At 44.6% G+C, this 19,802-nt stretch overlaps 1 long non-coding RNA gene across 1 annotated transcript in view; it reads left to right on the top strand.

Annotated features, from left to right (window-relative positions):
• The window catches only part of LOC139831370 (uncharacterized), a 139,312-nt gene that overhangs the window by 83,657 nt on the left and 35,853 nt on the right, over window positions 1–19,802 (top strand). The window contains exon 2 of the long non-coding RNA XR_011746082.1: window positions 11,244–11,353. This is a non-coding gene — a long non-coding RNA (uncharacterized lncRNA). The remainder of the gene's footprint in view (window positions 1–11,243; window positions 11,354–19,802) is intronic.

Raw genomic sequence — 19,802 nt, 5'->3', positions numbered from 1 at the left:
TCCTGAATACCACAATGGACATCTTTTTTTTCTTCAAAAATTAGCTAAGCTCACGCTATTAGGCGCAAATGCCTAATAAGAGATTTGGTGCTCTTGGGCACCAGTGCTCCTGCTATTTTAGAAAAAATAAAAAATATATTTATTTGTTCAAAAAATTAGAAAAAAAATCATGGAGTAGCTAATGAATTGTCCCATAAACGTGCAAAATTTCAGTTTCAAATACAAAAAATTCTGGGCTACACAAAAGTAACAAACGTGTGGATCTGGGTATGCATATTTTAAATCTCCAAATTTCAACAGATTTTGTCTTTTTTGTGTAGTCTACAATATAAAGAATGTCATATTAAAATTTTACACGCTTGTAGGTTACTTTATTTATTATGTCTACATTCATTTTCAGATTTTTTTGAAACAAATATGTATGATATTTGATTTTTTTTAAAACACCAGGAGCACCGTGCCCATTAGCCAAAGACACTTTTCGCAAATGCCTTCAATAAAGGAACGGATGGTGACCTTATTTTATAGAGAAACCATAGTGTTTGTGAACTTAAAGTCATGAACACACGCTGTTCGGTTTTTGGTGAAATCAAAATTTAGCAGAGATGAAGATCTTTGTTTGAATCCCGTGATGAACACATTTTTCCTAAATTAGCTACTAGTATTGTGATGAATACATGCCGGTCTGTTTTTCGGTGGAGTAGCAGACATGCAGGGGATCGAAAGAAACGGCAAAGTAGCCAGAAATCAGGGGTCAAATATAAATTCGAGAAAGGAAACGTTTATTCAACGGTCGACATGTGGGACGTATCTTGCAGCCGCGGCCTCAACATTTATCATTCAGAGAGGATGACATGTGGGACCCACGAACCAGCATCGTTCTCGACGTTTCTCAAAGGGGGCAGGAGATCGAAAGAAAAAGGCAAGTAGCTCGAAATCAGGTGTCCAAAAAATCCAAGAAAGGAAAGGTTTATCGCACAAAGAGGCTGACATATTGTACCCAGTTTGCAGCAGCGTCATCAATGTTTCAAAGGCGGTGGAGTTCGAAAGAAAAAGGCAAATAGCCAGAAATTAGGGGTCAAAAATAAATCCAGCAAAGGAAACTTTTATCGTACAAAGAGGCTGACATGTGGGACCCAGCCAGCAGCGTCCTCAACGTTTCTAAGGTGGCAGGCAATGGAAAAAAGGCAAATAGCCAGAAATTAGGGGTCAAAAATAAATACAACAATAGAAACTCTTATTGTTCATAGAGGCTGACATGTTGGACCCATGAGCCAGCAGGGCCCTCAACGTTTCAAAGGCGTCACGGGATCAAAAGAAAAGAACCAAGTAGTCATTAATTAGGTGTCAAAAATAAATCCAAGAAAGTAAATGTTTTACTTTTCATAGAGGCTGTCATATGGGCCCCATTAGCCAGCAGCGTCCTCAACGTTTCTAAGGCGGCTGGGGATCGAAAAAAAAAGCGAAGTAGCCATTAATTAGGGGTCAACAATAAATCCAAGAAAAGAAATGTTTATTGTTCTTGGAGGCTGACATGTGGGAGCTATGCGCCAGCAGCGTCCTCATCGTTTCAAAGGCGGTCGGGGATCCAAAGAAAAAGGCAAATAGCCAGAAATCAGGGGTAAAAAAAATCCAAGAAAAGAAATATTATTGTTCATAGAGGCTGGCATGTGGGACCCATGAGCCAGCAGCGTCCACAATTTCAAAGGCGGCACAGGATCGAAAGAAAAAGGCAAGTGACCAAAAATCAGGGGGTAAAAAATCCAAGAAAAAAACTTTATTGTACATAGAGGATGACATGTGGGTCCCATGAGCCAACAACTTACTCGACGTTTCAGAGGGCCGAGGCGGAATGAGATCGAAAGAAAAAGGAAAGTGACCAAATATCAGGAGCAAAAAATAATCCATGAAAAGAAACTTTCATTGTACATAGAGGATGACATAGGGTCCCATGTTGTAGCAAATGTCTGAACGGTTCAAAGACGGCATGAGATCGAAAGAAAAAGGCAAGTGACCAAATATCAGGAGCCAAAAATAATCCAAGAAAAGAAACTTTTATTGTACCTTTGAGAGTCGGCATGAGATTGAAAGAAAAAGGCAAGTGACCAAATATCAGGAGCCAAAAACCTAGAAAAGAAACTTTTATTGTACATAGAGTATGACATGCGGGTCCCATGACGCTGCAGCATCCTCAACGTTTCCAAGGCGGCAGGGGATCAAATGAAAAGGAAATAGCCAAAAAGCAGAGGGTGAAAAAAATCGAAGAAAAGAAACTTTTATTGTTCATAGTGGATGACATGTGGGACCCATGAGGCAGCAGCATCCTCAACGTTTCCAAGCAGCAGGGGATCGAAAGAAAAAGGAAATAGCCAAAAATCAGAGCGTGAAAAATAATCCAAGAAAAGAAACTTTTATTTTACATAGAGGATGACATGTGGGTCCCATTTTGCAGCAGCGGTCTCAACGTTTCAAATGCGGCTTGAGATCAAAAGAAAACGAAAGTAGCCCGAAATTAGGGGGAATAAAACTCCAAGAAAAGAAAGTTTTTTGTACATAGAGGATGACATACGGGTCCCAAGGCGGCAGGGGAACAAAAGAAAAAGGAAATAGCCAAAAATCAGAGGGGTGAAAAAAAATCCAAGAAAAAAGAAACTTTTAGAGTTCATAGTTCATAGAGGATGACATGCGGGTCCCATGAGGCAGCAGCGTCCTCAACGTTTCCAAGGCGGCACACAGGACCAAAAGAAAAAGGATGTACCCCTGCTGGGCCTTTTGATCAAAAAATAATCCAAGATAAGGAAGATATAAATTGGGGCTGCCTGGCCATCTGGGCCTTCTAACCTGCTGGACGTCTTTTGACTCGTACAATTTCAGCCCACTCCAAAACAAGAAAGTCCTATGCTTCGCAAAAACAAAACAAAAACAAGGAGATTCATATTAGTTCGTTTATGTAAAAATAAAGATTTAATTTATCCGTTTGCAATAGCTCAGAGCGAAATACACTTTTTATTGTCTGCAAAATAATCAAGATATCACATGTTTCTTGTACGGGGAGGCTGACATCGGGACCCATGAGCCAGCAGCGTCGTCAAAGTTTTAAAGGCGGCAGGGGATCGAAAGAAAAAATAAATCAAAAATCAGTTGGTAAAAAAATCGAAGAAAAGAAACATTTATCGTTCTGAGAGGATGACATGCGGGACCCATGTGGCAGCAGCATCCTCAACGTTTCCAAGGCAGCACGGGATCCAAAAAAAAGGCAAAATAGCCAGAAATTAGGGGTCAAAATAACTCCAAGAAAAGAAAGGTTTATCGTCCATAGAGGCTGACATGTGGGACCCATTAGCGAGCAGATTCTTCAACGTTCAAAGGCGGCAGGGGATCAAAAGAAAAAGGAAGTAGCCAGAAATTAGGGGTAAAAATAACTCCAACAATGGAAACTTTTATTGTTCATAGAGGATGACATGCGGGACCCATGAGCCAGCAGCTTCCTCAACGTTTCAAAGGCGGCATGGGATCGAAAGAAAAAGGCAAGTGACCAAATATCAGGAGCCAAAAAAATCCAAGAAAAGAAAGTTTTATAGTACATAGAGGATGACATGCGGGTCCCATTTTGCAGCAGCTGTATCACCGTTTGAGAGGCGGCAGGGGATCGAAAGAAAAAGGCAAGTGACCAAATATGAGGTGCCAAAAATAATCAAAGAAAAGAAAGTTTTCAACGTTTCAAAGGCGGCAGGGGATCAAAAGAAAAAGGAAGTAGCCAGAAATTAGGGGTCAAAAATAACTCCAAGAAAGGAAACTTTTATTGTTCATAGAGGATGACATGCGGGACCCAAGCGCCAGCAGCTTCCTCAACGTTTCAAAGGCGGCATGAGATCGAAAGAAAAAGGCAGGTGACCAAATATCAGGACCCGAAAATAATCCAAGAAAAGAAATTTACTGTACATAGAGGATGACATGTGGGACCCATTTTGCACAGGACCAAAAGAAAAATGAAGTAGCCAGAAATCAGGGGGTGAAAAAAATCCAAGAAAAGAAAGATTTCAATTGGGCTGCATCTGGACATCTGGGCCTTCGAACTATCCTGCTGGGCCTTTTGACTCGTACAATTTCAGCCCACTCCAAAACAGGAAAGTTCGGTTTTTTCTCAAAAAAAACAGGAAAGTCCTATGCTTCGCAAAAACAAAAAACAAGGACACTCAACATATAAGTTTGTTTATGTAAAAATGAAGATTTAATTTATCCGTTTGCAATAGCTCAGAGCGAAATACACTGTTTATTGTCTGGAAAATAATCAAGATATCACATGTTTCTTGTACGGGGAGGCTGACATCGGGGACCCATGAGCCAGCAGCGTCGTCAACGTTTCAAAGGCGGCAGGCGATCGAAAATAAAATAAAAAACTAAAAATCAGTTGGTAAAAAAATCCAAGAAAATAAAACATTTATCGTTCTGAGAGGATGACATGCGGGACCCATGAAGCAGCAGCATCCCAACGTTTCCAAGGTGGCAGGGGATCAAAAGAAAAAAAAGGAAATAGCCAGAAATTAATTAGGGGTAAAAAATAAATCCACCAAAGGAAACTTTTATTGTTCATAGAGGATGACATGTGGGACCGACCTGCCAACAGCGTCCTCATCGTTTCAAAGGGGGCAGGGGATCAAAAGAAAAAGGCAAATAGCCAGAAATTAGGGGTCAAAAATAACTCCAAGAAAGGAAACTTTTATTGTTCGTAGAGGATGACATGGGGGACCCATGAGCCAGCAGCTTACTCAACGTTTCAAAGGCGGCATGAGATCGAAAGAAAAAAACGCAAGTGACCAAATATGAGGTGCCAAAAATAATCCAAGATTTATTGTACATAGAGGATGACATGCGGGTCCCATTTTGCAGCAGCGGTCTCAATGTTTGAAATGCGGCTTGAGATCAAAAGAAAAAGAAAGTAGCTAGAAATTAGGGGGTCAAAAAAAAATCCAAGAAAAGAAAGTTGATGGACATAGAGGTTGACATGCGGGTCCCATGTGCCAGCAGCTTACTCAACGTTTCAAAGGGGCCAGGGGATCAAAAGTAAAAGGCAAATAGCCAAAAATCAGAGGGTGAAAAAAAAATCCAAGAAAACAAACTTTTATAGCACATAGAGGATGACATGCGGGTCCCATGAGCCAGCAGGTTCCTCAACGTTTCAAACGTGGCATGATATCGAAAGAAAAAGGCAAGTGACGAAATATCAGGAGCCAAAAATAATTCAAGAAAAGAAACTTGATTGTACTTAGAGGATGACATGCGGGTCCCATGTGTAAGCAGCTTACTCAACGTTTCCAAGGTGGCAGGGCATCAAAAGAAAAAAGGAAATAGACAAAAATTAGAGAGTGAAAAAAAACCATAGAAAATAAACTTTTATAGCACATAGAGGATGACATGCGGGTCCCATGAGCCAGCAGGTTCCTCAAAGTTTCAAACGTGGCATGAGATCGAAAGAAAAAAACGCAAGTGACCAAATATCAGGAGCCAAAAATAATCCAAGAAAAGAAAGTTTTATAGTACATAGAGGATGACATGCGGGTCCCATTTAGCACCAGGTTCCTCAACGTTTCAAACGTGGCATGAGATCGAAAGAAAAAGGCAAGTGACCAAATATCAGGAGCCAAAAATAATTCAAGAAAAGAAACTTGATTGTACATAGAGGATGACATGCGGGTCCCAATTAGCAGCAGCGGTATCACCGTTTGAGAGGCTGCACGGGATCGAAACAAAAGGCAAGTGACCAAATATCAGGAGCCAAAAATAATCCAAGAAAAGAAATTTTATTGTACGTAGAGGATGACATGCGGGTCCCATTTTGCAGCAGCGGTCTCAACGTTTCCAAGGCGGCACAGAACCAAAAGAAAAATGAAGTAGCCAGAAATCAGGGGGTGAAAAAAATCCAAGAAGAAAGATTTCAATTGGGCTGCATCTGGACATCTGGGCTTTCGAACTATCCTGCTTGGCCTTTTGACTCGTACAATTTCAGCCCACTCCAAAACAGGAAAGTTCAGAATTTTCTAAAAAAACAGGAAAGTCCTATGCTTCGCAAAGACAAAAAAACAAGGAGATTCAACATATAAGTTTGTTTATGTAAAAATAAATATTTAATTATCCGTTTGAAATAGTTCAAAGCGCAATACATTATTTATTGTCTGCAAAATAATCAAGATATCATATGTTTCTTGTACGGGGAGGCTGACATCGGGGACCCATGAGCCAACAGCGTCGTCAACGTTTTAAAGGCGGCAGGGGATGGAAAGAAAAAATAAACCAAAAATCTGTTGGTAAAAAATCCAAGAAAAGAAACATTTTCGTTCTGAGAGGATGACATGCGGGACCCATGAGGCAGCAGCATCCTCAGCGTTTATTGTTCATAGAGGTTGACATGTGGGACCCGTGAGCCAGCGGCGTCCTCAACGTTTTAAAGGCTGCACGTGATTGAAAGAAAAAATAAGCCAAAAATCGTTTGGTCAACAAAATCCAAGAAAATAAACATTTACCGTTCTGAGAGGATGACATGCGGGACCCATGAGGCAGCAGCATCCTCAACGATTCCAAGGCGGCAGGGGAAATATCCAGAAATTAATTAGGGGTTCAAAATAAATCCATCAAAGGAAACATTTATTGTTCATAGAGGATGACATGTGGGACCGACCTGTCAACAGCGTCCTCATCGTTTCAGAGGGGGCAGGAGATCAAAAGAAAAAGGCAAATAGCCAGAAATTAGGGGTAAAAAATAACTCCAAGAAAGGAAACTTTTATTGTTCGTAGAGGATGACATGCGGGACCCATGAGCCAGCAGCTTACTCAACGTTTCAAAGGCGGCATGAGATCGAAAGAAAAAGGCAAGTGACAAAATATCAGGAGCAAAAGATAATCCAAGAAAAGAAACTTTATTGTACATAGAGGATGACATGTGGGTCCCATTTTGCAGCAGCGGTCTCAATGTTTGTAATGCGGCTTGAGATCAAAAGAAAAAGAAAGTTGCTAGTAATTAGGGGGTGAAAAAAAATCCAAGAAAAGAAAGTTGATGGACATAGAGGATGACATGCGGGTCCCTTGAGCCAACAGCTTACTCAACGTTTCAAAGGGGGCAGGGGATCAAAAGAAAAAGGCAAGCCAAAAATCAGAGGGTGAAAAAAAATCCAACAAAGGAAACTTTTATAGCACATAGAGGATGACATGCGGGTCCCATGCGCCAGCAGGTTCCTCAACGTTTCAAATGTGGCATGAGATCGAAAGAAAAAGGCAAGTGCCCAAATATGAGGTGCCAAAAAAACTCCAAGAAAAGAAAGTTGATTGCTCATAGAGGATGACATGCGGGTCCCATTTAGCTGCAGCGGTCTCACTGTTTGAGCGGCGGCAGGGGATCGAAAGAAAAAGGCAAGTGAACGAATATGAGGTGCCAAAAATAATCCAAGAAAAAAAAGTTTTATAGTACATAGAGGATGACATGCGGGTCCCATTTAGCAGCAGCGGTATCACCATTTGAGAGGCGGCAGGGGATCAAAAGAAAAAAGAAATTGCCAAAAATCAGAGGGTGAAAAAAAACCAAGAAAATGAACTTTTATAGTACATAGAGGATGACATGCGGGTCCCATGAGCCTGCAGGTTCCTCAACGTTTCAAACGTGGCATGAGATCGAAAGAAAAAAGGCAAGTGAAAAAAATATGAGGAGCCAAAAATAATTCAAGAAAAGAAAGTTTTATAGTACATAGAGGATGACATGCGGGTCCCATTTAGCAGCAGCGGTATCACCGTTTGAGAGGCGGCAGGGGATCGAAAGAAAAAGGTAAGTGACCAAATATGAGGTGCCAAAAATAATTCAAGAAAAGAAAGTTTTATAGTACATAGAGGATGACATGCGGGTCCCAGTTAGCAGCAGCGGTATCACCGTTTGAGAGGCGGCAGGGGATCGAAAGAAAAAGGCAAGTGACCAAATATGAGGTGCCAAAAAAAATTCCAAGAAAAGAAAGTTTTATAGTACATAGAGGATGACATGCGGGTCCCATTTAGCAGCAGCGGTATCACCGTTTGAGAGGCGGCAGGGGATCGAAAGAAAAAGGCAAGTGACCAAATATGAGGTGCCAAAAAAAATCCAAGAAAAGAAAGTTTTATAGTACATAGAAGATGACATGCGGGTCCCATTTAGCAGCAGCGGTATCACCGTTTGAGAGGCGGCAGGGGATCGAAAAAAAAAAGGCAAGTGACCAAATATGAGGTGCCAAAAAAAACTCCAAGAAAAGAAAGTTGATTGCACATAGAGGATGACATGCGGGTCCCATTTAGCAGCAGCGGTCTCAACGTTTCCAAGGCGGCAAGGGATCAAAAGAAAAAGGAAGTAGCCAGAAATCAGGGGGTCAAAAAAAATCCAAGAATATAAAGAATTTTGGTTCATAGAGGATGACATGCGGGACCCATGATCCTGCATCGTAAACGGCTCGATCGGAGAACGTTGAACGAGATGGCGCGATCGAGAAAAAAAACAATGCCAGAGAGGCTGCCATCTGGGCCCTACATCCCTCGGCGGTGCGGATTTGCGTTGACTCGGCCGGCGAACCCGAGATTTCGAGATGCACCACGTCCCGGGCCACCATACGCGACGTTTTGGCCGCTTTCGTCGGGCTAGGTGGCCTCAAAAACGAGAAAAAAAAAGTTTTGACATGCACCACGGAGGGACCCAAAATCGTCGGCCATGGTACACCAGCAACCACGACGCGACTTCAACTTCGTCGGCCATGGCAACTTTTCTTGTAGTGTATGGTTGTCTCATTAGTTTATATCCCAGGAGAATGCCTGAGATATTCTGCTAGGGTTCTAATCCAACAATGATGATATGGTCATCTGGTTATAAGAATAGTTCTCTCCCTCAAATCCAGGTGTTGCCTCAACTATCTTGAGTGTAACCCCATAGCTTGAGTTCTCTCATATAGGAATGGTTTATTCTATGGTTTATGGTATACTCCTAATATTTACTTAGGTATCGAGGCTAAGATTCCACTTGGTTAACTTAGTTGGATTAGTCTCCTCCCTATTTCATCAACTCATGGATATTATCTTATCCAGTTGGATATTTGGTTATCTCACCCCTCCAAGATGAATTGGTTTACAAATCTAATACTTTAGTTCAAAGGTTTTCCCTGATTCTTTATTAAGTAAGGCTAGAGTTAGTATGATTGGTCTCTCTCATTTGGGAAGGTCTTTAATACTAACCTAAGGTTAGGCTCCATAGAGATTGATGTGATCATCAATGTCTATGTTAAATATAAATGGTTTATCTCTCTAGGAATTGTCTTGGATAATATCCTAGGGTTTCTCTTAGAGATGATGATTTGAATACTTAGATGTATATCCAAGGTTTTGCTCCAGGTTTGTTAATGCTTCTCTAATAATTATAATAGAACTCTCACCTCACTGGGTTTGATGCTTAACTATTTGGAATAGAGAACAATGTGTATTTCTAGAGTTGATCTCCTTGTCATGTTTCCAAGAATGAAGTGAAATGGATACCATGAGGTTCATGGTAAGATCAAGGATTAGTTTAAGACATGGAAAAGATAAGTGAAGAATAGTTTCTTCATTCATTGTTACTTGATTTACAAGTAGATGTATGTTCATATGTTATAGCGAGGAATATCATATTGTGATCATTAATAAGATCAAGTAGTTGATCATTGATTAATATGTTATTGTGTTTGTTGAAATTCCATTTGCTCTAATCCTTTAGATCAAATCATCTCTTCCCAAAACAAGGTTTTAACAAAGTCACATTGAGGTTTATAGCGCTTGACTTGATGAGCTACTTCAATTCCACCAAGGTCAAGTCAAACTTCAGTTACTGTGACTGTTTTACTTTAAAGCGCGAAAATTCCCCAGATTTTCTATGCATGAATGCAATGCACACATCTGTTTCCTCTATTTTTGTAACCCCAATACCTGGGATATTACACAATGGACATCTTCCGGCGCCATGGCCACCTCCTCCGTGGTGACTGCGCGGCGAACGCCAACAATCAACGCGAGCAGGGCCTTGGCGAGTGCGTCCTCCGCGTCATCGATCTCTGCCGTCCGTGGAAGCACGCATGCAGCTCATGTGGGACGTCGTGCGAGCTCGCCGCACACCACCGGCGCGCAGCGCCAAGGGAGCAACTTGCTCATCAGCGCCACGGCGCGGCCTGGGCAACTCCTCCGCGCGACGAGCTAGCGGCAGCACCGGAGCGATGGAACGGTCGCCTACAGGCACAGGCGCCACCACCCGAACCCCTCTTGCAGCTTCGACCACTCCTCTATGTTGCTGCGCGTCGCGGCGCCCCTCGGCAGCCCTCGGTGGCGGAGCGTCCCTCCTCGGCGCAGTCATGTGCGGCGCTGCAGCCCGGCGCGGCATCAACCCTGGGCGGGGCCTCCGCCCGACGCGGCGCCATCATCCGCCAATCCGACCCACCCTGTGTGGCGCCATGGCGAGACGGTGGCTCTCTGGCATCCCGGTGGACCACCGGCGCCCTCGTCCACGCGGAGGCCACGACCTCCATCGTTCACCCGCTTGCGTGCCGGCTCTACGGCGTTCCCCGGCGATGAACCTGGCCGCGGTGGGCGGGGAAGTGCACACTCCCGCACCATGTGCCCTACCTCTCCACAGTGCAAGCACACCGGGCCGACGATGCAGTCGGCGGCGCGGAGGCCCGGCGGTGTGCAGAGGAGGCAGAGACCATGAAACTCATCATAGGCGCCGACGACGCGTTCGGGCCGCACCGCCCTCGTCGCCACCTTCCTCCCCGCACGCCGGCCATGGGCGCGCTTGCGCGTCACGTGCGAGGGCTCCTCCCACTGATTGTCTTCTTCGTCGTCGATGGGGTCGTCCGAGTCGTCAAGGTCGTCAAAGGCGACGCCTTCCTCTTCCTCCTCCCGGAAGATCTCAGATCTTACCACCTTGCGCTTCCTTGAAGATTCCGGCCGGTCGACGGGCACCTCCCGCCCGCCACCGAGCCCCCCGGGCTGCGACCGCGGAGTTTCCTCTGTGTCCGACCCGCGGCCGCCACGCCACCTATCCTCGCGCCCGTGCGGGCCCAACGCCGGCGGCGGGGACGGGGACGGTGATGGAGCGGTCGTTGACGCCATGGACCGGGGGATGCCCTCAGCACTCTCGCAGCGCTCCCCTCTCGCTGCGCTCCCCTCTCTGTCACACGCCTCCAAAGCTTGTCATGATCCTATCAATCAAGTAGGAGGTATTGTCACCAGATGCAGTTACTTTTCCTGGATAGACGAAGCAAAAATTTGTGTGCCAACTTCCAAGAGCACTTCATTACAGGATATATAACCAACGGGCAAAACAAAGGTAATTAACAAAAACCGCTGCAGTGAGTATGCTAATTATTGTTTTTCATTTCAGATACAAAATTATTTAGGCCAAGAAATAAAATGTTTAGTCAATCTCTCAAGCTTCTGAATATGTGGTACCGGGCCTAATTTTTCTTAGGTACAGAAAGTGTTAACAAGCCTCATTTTGCTGTGGAATTCCCTCTCATCAGCCAGTTGTAAAGGTTGTAAATATTCAAAGGATGGATGGGAGAATAAGACGTTAAATTTTCCCTATACATGAGTTCATGTACCGTATATCACATATAGACAAGGTTCAGGTGTTGTGAATCCTATTGAAATATTTCACATGGTACTGCTTACTTCTCAATCATATATTATTTTTTAGTTACTTAGCCGCTAGCTTTCCTTAAATTTAGAGACCAGTTGGAATAAGCACAAATTCCAAGTATACAACCCATGCCATAATTATTTTTTATTACATGAAACACTTGAGATGAGATGGGGCTGGGTAGCCGCTTGCTTTGATTAATGCTTTGTAAAGTCATTTGTGCATTTGTTGACCTTTGCAGTTTGGGTTCAGTATGAATATGAAATGGAACAACTATTGTTGCTTGGCTGATTCCACTAGTGGAAAACAGGTCATTTGTGGCGGGTCGTAAGGGCCTTTTGTCGCGGGCGGCCATCCGCGACAACGAAGGCGCGACAAAAGGTCGACGTTTTGTCGCGGGTCACTTACGACTCGCGACATATGGTCCACCACGTGGCAGGCGCGGGGCGCGCAGGGCACAGCCCCTTTTGTCGCGGTCCGTAGCACCACCCGCGACAAAAAGACCTCGACGTGGCGCGCGCAGAACGCTGCTGCTTTAGGGTTTGAGGGCAGCACCACCCCCCCCCCCCCCCCCCGCCAGCGCCCCCCTTTTATTTCATCTTTTCATTTCAAAATAAAAGTTACATATATTTATACGCTACTACAAGTTGTACACGTTTATATATAGATCGAGCAAACAAATATTGGAAGCAAAAGTCGATCTATTCGTAGATTCCCCTTACACATATACATGGAGCTCACGACTACCGGGACAAAAGCCCGTCGTCTATTCGAACTAATACATATACATGGAGCTCCCTACTACCGACGCCTCTTTGGACTAAACCGGCCCTTGTCGTCTATTACTTCTGTCAACAGAAATGCCGCCAGTTTCTCCGTAATTCCTAGTACGTGTTCCTGTGGTTGGAGGGTCTCCCGCATGTAGTCGACCTATATAGGAAAATGAGATGAATATGATTGTATCAATCTTGATAACGAAGTATTGACGATAGTAAATTAAAGTTGTGAATGTTATTGCTTACGTTAAATCTATTATTGTTGAGCTGCTCAGTGGTTAACATGCGAATGGACTCGCAAACGTAGTATCCACATAGATTCATCCCCTGTGGCTGCTGCGCGCACGGTACAATAGTAAATGTTAGCTTTTCTGCGAAGTGCTGACCCGTAATAACCTCCTTGAAAGATGTCCAAACCCTGGCAGGCAAAATAATGATAGAATTAATATTATGGATGATTAATTGATGTCTCACGAAAGATATAGCGTGACAATGATTGAAATTACCTCTGGAGAATCTCCTGCAAGTCGCGGAACCCGTCCAGGCCACTATTCAATGGGTCGCTTACTTCAGCAATTCCCTTATCAACTTTAATGTTTAGCAGATTCCAGTGTAAACTGCACATGTTTATATAGACGTCATGAATTAGACTTAACATCGAGTAAGAAAAACTGAATGTGCACAATAGATCAGTAAGATTCTCACCTGTAGTTGTAAGGAAAGAGTATTGAATCACAGAAACTTTGCTCCACTATAAACCTCGTTAGGTTTTCCACCGTTTCTTCGATATTATTCTTTACGGTTTCATGATGTACTTTATCTGGGTCAACAAACCCAACATTGTACACCTTATTATGGCTGCATTCAACCATCTTCATTCTGCATAAGAGAACACATATGATATAATGAGTATATGCAATGAACAGGAACAACTGAATGAACGTGAACTTATATGTAGTTAACAACTTACAAGCAGTAGCAACTCATTAGAGATTTGTCGAGGGCGTCTAAATTGAATGACTGGCAGAGTTCATTCATCTCCATATGGATCTGGTCCCTTCGGAAGTAATAATCTCCTGGGATATCCGCCACGATGAAATTTGTGTTCTCATTGCACGCATTAAGGTACCACTGATGCAAATTCCGCATATGCGTTGGCAGTTTATGCAGCCTCTCTTTGCTGACCAAGTCGGCCCCGTAGACAAATTTACGAGCTATATCAGCCCTAGGTACTGCATCGGAGAACATCATGTCCTCCACGGTCATGCCAATTTGAGCCGCTAGCGTCGCAGCTTCGTCCATATCGAAAGGACCAAGTTCCTGGTACGCCAAGGGAACTTGCAACACTTTGAGTGGTGGGAGCGATTGTTTGGCTTGTGCTCCAAGCTGGGAAACTTCCTTTCCTTTTTCTGCATGCTGTCGCATGCTTGGCCTTGAGGGGTGCACTTATTGAACTTGATTTCTTCCCGGCTACACTTCTTGCTGATGATTTGCTCGTGCTAGCATTATCCTTCTTCTTACCAGCACTATCCTTCTTGTCCTCAATTACCTTCGCAAGTGCGCGTGTATAGTCATCCTTCCTCTCGTGTAAGCCATATTGCGATGGTGTGTTCAGAAAACTAAGAGCATATGCCTTTTGCTTCTCTGTGTATGGTGCTGGGGCCTTGGGTTTCTCCTTATAAAAAAATAAAGTTCTTGAAATGTTACTAAGAGCAGGTGCTGGCGCGTAGTTGACGTGGGAGTTAGAAATCTTGTTCCTTCACGTCCCCGGCAACGGCGCCAGAAAATCTGCTTGATACGCGTACAGCACGCGTCCGTTGGGAACCCCAAGAGGAAGGTGTGATGCGTACAGCGGCAAGTTTTCCCTCAGTAAGAAACCAAGGTTTATCGAACCAGTAGGAGCCAAGAAGCACAATGAAGGTTGATGGCGGCGAGATGTAGTGCGGCGCAACACCAGGGATTCCAGCGTCAACGTGGAACCTGCACAACACAACCAAAGTACTTTGCCCCAACGTAACAGTGAGGTTGTCAATCTCACCGGCTTTCTGTAACATAGCATCGATGTTTTATCCCTAGTGGCAACATCACATCCACAACCTTAGAACTTTCTGTCACTGTCTCAGATTTAATGGAGGCATGAACCCACTATCGAGCATAAATACTCCCTCTTGGAGTTAAGAGTAAAAACTTGGCTAGAGCCTCTACTAATAACGGAGAGCATGCAAGATCATAAACAACACATAGATAATAGATTGATAATCAACATAGCATAGTATTCTCTATCCATCGGATCCCAACAAACACAACATATAGCATTACAGATAGATGATCTTGATCATGTTAGGCAGCTCACAAGATCCGACAATGAAGCATAATTAGGAGAAGACGACCATCTAGCTACTGCTATGGACCCATAGTCCAGGGGTGAACTACTCACTCATCACTCCGGAGGCGACCATGGCGGTGTAGAGTCCTCCGGGAGATGATTCCCCTCTCCGGCAGGGTGCCGGAGGCGATCTCCTGAATCCCCCGAGATGGGATTGGCGGCGGCGGCGTCTCTGGAAGGTTTTCCGTATCGTGGCTCTCGGTACTGGGGGTTTCGCGACGAAGGCTTTAAGTAGGCGGAGGAGATAGGTCAGGGGCCACACGAGGGCCCCACACGCTAGGTCGGCGCAGCCAAGGGCCAGGCCGCGCCGCCCTGCTGTGTCGCCACCTCGTGGCCCCACTTCGTATCATCTTCGGTCTTCTGGAAGATTCGTGTGAAAATAGGCCCCTGGGCGTTGATTTCGTCCAATTCCGAGAATATTTCCTTACTAGGATTTCTGAAACCAAAAACAGCATAAAACAACAACTGGCTCTTCGGCATCTCATTAATAGGTTAGTGCCGGAAAATGCATAAATATGACATAAAGTATGTATAAAACATGTAGATATCATCAATAATGTGGCATGGAACATAAGAAATTATCGATACGTCGGAGACGTATCAGCATCCCCAAGCTTAGTTCCTGCTCGTCCCGAGCAGGTAAACGATAACAAAGATAATTTCTGGAGTGACATGCCATCATAACCTTGATCATACTATTGTAAGCATATGTAATGAATGCAGAGATCAAAACAATGGTAAATGACATGAGTAAACAATTGAATCATATAGCAAAGACTTTTCATGAATAGTACTTCAAGACAAGCATCAATAAGTCTTGCATAAGAGTTAACTCATAAAGCAATAATTCAAAGTAGAGGTATTGAAGCAACACAAAGGAAGATTAAGTTTCAGCGGTTGCTTTCAACTTGTAACATGTATATCTCATGGATAGTTGTCAATGCAAAGTAATATAACAATGCAATATGCAAGTATGTAGAAATCAATGCACAGTTCACACAAGTGTTTGCTTCTTGAGATGGAGAGAAATAGGTGAACTGACTCAACATAAAAGTAAAAGAAGGGCCCTTCGCAGAGGGAAGCATTGATTGCTATATTTGTGCTAGAGATTTGGTATTGAAAACATATAGAGATCAGGTTGCAAACGGTGCGGGACATCCCGCTGGGCCGCTACGCCGCCCGGCAAAGAAGGCCTGCGCGACGCCGCTGAGCAGGCCGTGTCGTTCCGAGCGGGCCGAAGCGGTTCCACCGCGTTATCCACCAGCCATCCCGCAGAACCGCTTTGTCCCGCAAAAGACAGATCTGACGAGATCGATCGTGTGTTTCTGAAAAGGGAAGTCTCTTTGTACAGCCTTTTCTAGTATATGTAGCGGTGGTACAGTGTACCTAGCACGTATTTAATTTTAGAAACCTCTATTGGTACGCGCGAGCTTAGGACATCTGACCGATATAAGGGCATCTCCAACGGGGCGACCCATCCCGCACCCGTACGTCCGGATGGGTCGAGCCGAACAAAAATACGGCCCAACGCAGGGACGCACCGCAAAAGCGGATGGCTGCGCCGTTCGGAACGATGCAAACCCGGCCCAAATCTGGGCTGGGTTTGCGTGGCCGCTGATGGCACGCGACGTCCTCGCGTGTCCGCTTGGTCCACGTGGCTGGCCCACATGTCGGTGCCCCAGTTCTATTAAATGTGGACTGGGGAGGGAGACTGTCCCTATCCACCAGTCCCCACTATCCATTCCGGCCGCACGCGCGAGCCCGAAGCTTCCGCGCCGCCCCGACACAAACACACAAAGCGACGTTTGATCGAAAATTGGTCCGCATCCCAGCCAGCGATCCGACGTAAAAATGTTGACGAGTTGACCTAAACTATGATGGCCATACTACTCGTCATCATGTGGCCTAATATGTCGGGGTTACTCACAGTCACTCGGTCTACTGGCCGCAGGCGTGCCCTCACGACCCGGCCCTGTCAGGGTTCCTTCGACGGCGAGCGGCCATGCGGGCAGTGAAGCCCTCCCGGTGGTCCATGGAGGCGGACGCATGCTCCAACCGGTGGCATGCCTTCCCCTTGGCCAGAGCAGCGTCCCAACGGGCTCTGGCCGCCATGCCTCTGTCGATGTCTCCGTCGCTCTGGTCGCCTCCAAATCAGCCTGGTAGCGGACCATGTCCCTCGCCACCATGGCCTCCGCCCCCAACACGGCCGAGGCAACCTCCTCCAGCTCCCAAACATGTTTGACTTGCTCTCCAAGTGAACAAGCCCCTGGAAGATCCGCAATCAACATTGAGAAAGTGAAAGTGAGGAAATAAAATAAAAAAGAAAGTGAAGAGCAGCCTGAAGTAGGGGAGAAGAAAAGGGAAATCAAGACCTATGTAGAACCGCCACCTCGCCGCGTGAAAAAAGGTCTCTAAAAACCAAGATCCATCCTCGCCGTCGCGCTGACATCAATTTTATTTTTCTTCCATGTTACATCCCCCTCTCTTCTATCTCCCGAATGATCCGAATTAAGGTTTTGGTTTTGGATCAAATTGGTTCAGTATCTCTTCCGCTCTTTTTCCTTAATACTTTGACAATGTACTGATAAGTCTATACAAGATCCATACTGCTAGTCCGAAATATGTTTGTATTTTTCTCAAAAATATTGATTGCATTGCTCGAGAAAATTGGTCCACGAGCGGTAACTGGACAGCGAGCTGAGCTGAATAAAATGGATGTCCGTCAAGGATTTTTTTTCGCTGCTTTGGTTCACCCTTCGTGAGCGTACTGCGATGAGCCGAGCTAGCTAGGACTTCCGATCGGTCGGCCAGCTAGCTAGCTAGTTGCTACTCTAAGCGAGCATGCGGGCAGACGCGGGATGACGCGGCGTGCCGCAAGGTCCCGCGCGCGCCAACTCCAGCGGTCGGTAGCAGAAAGCCGCGAGTGTCCCGCAGACCTGGCGCGGTCCCGCGTCGCTCTGTAGCGGGCAGCCGCGACCCGCCCCGCTTGCAACCTGATATAGAGAGCATAAAAGTAAAATTTTGAGAGGTGTTTGTTGTTGTCAACGAATGGTAGTGGGCACTCTAACCCCCTTTCCAGACAAACCTTCAAAGAGCGGCTCCCATTTTATTTTTATTTTTGGGTGGCACTCCTTCCAACCTTTCTTTCACAAATCATGTGTAATGTCCCAGGTTTAGAGACGATCGAGGGGTAGATTCTAGAAAGGGATGTGCATTGCATTGTAAATTACGGGGAAATTTCGCGCTTTTAAAACAAAACTGCATCGAAGGGGAACAGGTTTCTCTCTCGACATCCTACAGGGTTAGGGTTTCGGGAGTGCGATGAACTTGTTCTTACTTATCTAGATTAGGGTTTTGAGAAAAGGGAAGAAATATTGCATTGCAATGTTAAGTTGCATGATTGAATTAAAATTTAAGTTGCATGATTGAATTCAAACCAAATTTGAATTTGAATTTCAAATGCAAACATCAAATGGATATCACATAATTCAAATTTGAGTTAATTTCATAAACAATTATCATTAATCAAGATTATAAATAATACAACAATTATATAAAGCTCAATAAGGAAAATGGGAGCTTTATTGATCACCACACACAATACAATGTCATTTACAATATCCAGAAATGCAATATGAAATATTACAACATATTACATGAATTGGAATAAATAGAAATAAGCAAAATAAAGAAGATTACAATTTAAATGGAATTCCTAAACTACAATTTGATCTTCACTTGATCATCATCTTGAAACCTGCACACAACAAAGCAAAGAAAATAGTTATGCCAAGTGGCATTGCCACTTGGCAGGTTAGCAAAGAAATGAAACAGAGAGGATATGAACAAAGATCAGCCGAGCTGATCCTCTCCAAGACCATGTGCAAAGCATCTGGCTTGCACACACACACTGCCTGCTCACCAGGCACTGTGCATGTACAACAGCACACACACACAACCAGGAGAGTCACCAAATTGGTGCCAGGCCAAGCTGTCGACCAGAGGAGCCAACAAAGGTTCATATAAAACCTTTTCACAGCCAGAAACCCTAGCAGCTCATCGGCAGAATCTCCAAAGAGTAAGAACACCAAGAACAGCAAGAACAGGAAGAACAGCCAGAGCTGTTCAACCTGTCCAAAATCCACCACAGAACCAAACCAAGATCACAAGCTCACAAGGAGGAGCAGGACAAGCACCAGTTCATCACTGAAGCAATCCTCTACACCAACCCCATTTCTAGGAGCTGGAGTGAGGTATACACAAAGCATCATGAGCAAGCATCTGTCTTGCTCATAAATAAGCATATGCATCAATCACACACAAGCAAAAGGGTGTGAGTACCCTGTTTGTATCATCATTTGGCTACCAGCCATATGATGCAAGCAAAATAAGGGTACAACCATTAGGAATGGATCCAAGGGAACACTGATCAAGCCAATAGAATTAAAAGTGACTTAACCAGGGAAATCCAGCAAGGAACTAATCCCTATCTAGCTACCCAGATTCACCTAGCAACACACAACTAGCTAAGCCATCAGATTATTGGACAGTTATCTGTCCAGTATGATTTCAACATCAAATAACCTAGCAGCCTATGAAAGACTACCAGGATTAGTGCACAGAAGCATCCAACAGGGGTAGGAGCAACCATTTCTAGCAGACAAAGCCTGCTAGGGTCACAACAGCTACCTAGCCACACAAGAAAGTCACAAAAGCAGTATATCATTACCCAGAAGGGTTCAAATGGAGCTAGGGTTCCCAATAAATGATTGGCATCCCTCTAGCTCAATCTTATTAATTGTAAGATGATCATTACTGATGAACAGTTCACATCATTTATCTATTTAGCCAAGCAAGGAATTACAGATAAATGAAACAGACAAGTAACCAAGCACTAACATCTTGCCAGTGACCCAATGGCTCACTGCAAGCATCCGATGATGCTTGAGCAAGCATTAACACTCACTAGCACAAG

This window comes from Lolium perenne, chromosome 5, assembly GCF_019359855.2.
Source record: "Lolium perenne isolate Kyuss_39 chromosome 5, Kyuss_2.0, whole genome shotgun sequence".
In the NCBI taxonomy this organism is placed as follows: domain Eukaryota; kingdom Viridiplantae; phylum Streptophyta; class Magnoliopsida; order Poales; family Poaceae; genus Lolium; species Lolium perenne.
This window is presented reverse-complemented; position numbering and strand designations above follow the sequence as displayed.